The following is a 3,082-nucleotide window of genomic DNA, read 5'->3' as shown; positions in this document are numbered from 1 at the left end:
TTTGCTTTCGTTCCAAATCCAACTCTTCGCAAAAAAGAAAAACGGCCATGCATATAATTTCAATCCATGACATTAAAATTAAACTGGAACAAGATTAAACTTAACAGCTTTGCAGACTAGAAGCCAACTGGGTCTGCTTGACGCAAACTTCACTCCAGAGAAATCTTAATACAAGGGATACAGAGGTGTGGCAAAAACGTATACCACAGCATTTTGGTTGAGCTTTTCTGTAATACTGAAAGGTAGTAAACCTAATTATTTTGCAGATAAGTTTTAATGGTTTAACTCCAAACTAAGATACAAGTAAAACTCATTTTCCACTAAAACATCTTAACTTTAAGCTTTTCAATACACCCATTGTTGTCATATCTATTTCTTCAGTCCACTGGTAAGAAGCGTTGAAATTTATGCAATATTTTAATAAGCAGAAAGGAAACTCATCACAACATTGCATAACAGGACCCAAATATTTCAATACAGGCTTTGAACGAGACATCAGGAAGTACTGCTTAAATGCTCTTAAGTGACCACGCTCAGATCACTTTACTAAATGGGAAATCTTAGCTTTCCAATACCAGAAAACACAGTTTCTCATTCATACCCCTCCTAAACAGCATATCCTTGTCCCCATAGAGACATCAGCTCCCACAGAAGGCGGGTCCACAGCTGGGAATTTAACCCCCCCCATGTAAATGCTGTACCACTACCTCATCTCCCCCAGCATAGCAAAAGTACACTTCGTTAACCCACACTATTGCAAAGCTGGAGCAGTCAGCAACATTCACTGCACAAACTCACCCGAAGAATTACAGCAAAAAAACCCCCAACAAACAAAAAAACATCACAAATTCTACCAAGCCAACAAAAAACTCCTCCAAACCCCACCTAGGATTCATACTTCCTGGTTTAAAAGTCACCATTACATAAAGCTTAAAAAAAAAAATTAAAACCACTGAAACTTTCAAGATTAACTTGAAAGTTTGAAAACCTTTTAATAAAGTTGTCATACTTCCTAAACATTCATCTACAGGAATGCAGGATGGGATTTTCCTGTTTATAACATGCAAGAAACCTGGAAAAAGAAAGTTGATGAAATTGAGCATATCAGCAGAAACTTCTACTGTTAATCATGAGATGCCTACAACCAACATACTCCCTTGACAGTAGCCTATATTCATTACAATTTAAAAGTAGCCTCTGAATAAACAAGTCAAATATCCAAAAATATAACACAGTTTTACATAAGTACTTCTACAACACTTAACTGGCATGAAAAATATATTTACTCCAAAATTGAGACATAAAATTTGGGGGTTTTTTTGTTTTTTTGTTTTTTTTTTTTTTTTAAGATCAATCAACTTTACATTCATATCACTTTTCTCCTTCTTTCAGGAAGCCCTGCAGGGACAGGAGGCAGAGAACACCTCCCAGTCTAAAACTTTTTAAAATGAACTAAACTGCTAGAAGAGGGAGGAGGAAAAAAACCCAACACCAAAACCAAAATCAAACAAAAAAGTCATTTCTTCTACCATATTTGCCTCAACCCTCCTGTAAGTTTGTCCACACACAGTTTTACCTGCCCTGTCAGAAGTACCAAATCTTGTCCCATTTTTTCCTGTATGGAAGCACTAGACTTCCCTTCTGTTCTGCTATTGCAGCTCAAATTCTCATCAGTTGAGGGGACAGAAGTTTTCAAAATTCTCCCAAAATGATTAAGTGGCTATAAAACATGGAAACACCCATCTAGTCCAAGTTCCCATTTTGGAGCAGGGTGACATCCAAGTTGGATCCAGTTGTCACAGTCTTCTCCAGCCGGGCTCCGAGCCCTACCAGGGATGGGGACTCGGAGCCCCTGCAAGTACCTGCTCAGGCGGCACGGCCGGCACATACCGTCTCGGAACGTCACGTATACGCACAGCAAACAGGTGTCAACAAGACTGGTTGCTGCTGGCGGGACATTTCACTTTCCGTATAAAAAGCAGTAAGAAGTTCCCTTTTCTTTTTATTAAGGGTGGGAAGAGTAGGGGGTGCCTGGGGAAGAGGGTGCAAGAGCTTTCCATATGAAGAAAAACAGGGAGCTATTTTTCCACTTGCAGGTCACTTTCAAAACAAAGCAATAAATCCCAAACACTCAGACAGGTTGAATTACTAGAGAACTTCCATATAAGAGCATTTACTACCTCTTACCATTTTCTGCTTGGTAGATTACATAGTTAAGGGCCATTTAGTAATCATAAGACCAGAATAAATGAATATTGTCCCAGCTTTGGGCACGCTACACCAGGTGAACAACTAATTTCCACATTAAGTCTTTTCCTACGAGTGCAGCCGGAGAGGCCAACTATGCACCTGGGCAGCTTACAGGTGCCAAAACCCCCCCATGCAGAAACCAAGTGCCAGGCTGAGCAGGTGCCTACAACAGGACAGCCCACGTCAGCTCACGTGCCAATAAACCTTCTGGAAGTTACCTAAAGCCATGTTTTCCTAAAAATCTTATATTTAAAACCAAGGTTATTTATTAACAGTGCTACAGCTTCAGAAAGCAAGACATACCTCAAGTGGGATGTTGAAACTAATTTGACACAAACGAAACATTACGCAGAAGTCTGCAAGAAGTTGTTCCTGGGCAAGGCAAAAAAAATAAAGCCAGCCACCACAGAAAGGAACAGTGCTGAGGAGCAGTAAGCTTCCTGCCCAGCACCAGCTAGCAGCTCTCAGCACCTCGGAGCCAAGCCCTGCCAGCCAGCCACCCCATGCCGCACCCCCAAACGCCAGGCCTGGGGCCAGGAGGGCCATTCTCGGGCAGCACTAGCACCCACCCGCCTTGGTCCTCTGCACCCAGGACAGCAGGCAGACGCAGAGCCGCCCACGAGGAAAACGCTAACGCGGAGAACACTTCCACCTTCCCTCCCGAGGACCCCGCTGCTGCTGTGAGAAGGCGAGCCAGGCTGCTCAGACCGCAGCTGCCCACCCTCGCCCTCGTCGCTACTCACAGCCTTCTCAAGCAGCGGTGAGGAAAGCCACACGCCTGCCGCCTCGCTGGCGGCCACCCCTCTCGCCCACCAGGCCGCACGTGGTCCCG

Source organism: Pygoscelis adeliae, unplaced genomic scaffold (genome assembly GCF_000699105.1).
Source record: "Pygoscelis adeliae isolate BGI_AS28 unplaced genomic scaffold, ASM69910v1 Scaffold448, whole genome shotgun sequence".
Classification (NCBI taxonomy): Eukaryota; Metazoa; Chordata; class Aves; order Sphenisciformes; family Spheniscidae; genus Pygoscelis; species Pygoscelis adeliae.
Note: the sequence above shows the minus strand (reverse complement) of the source record.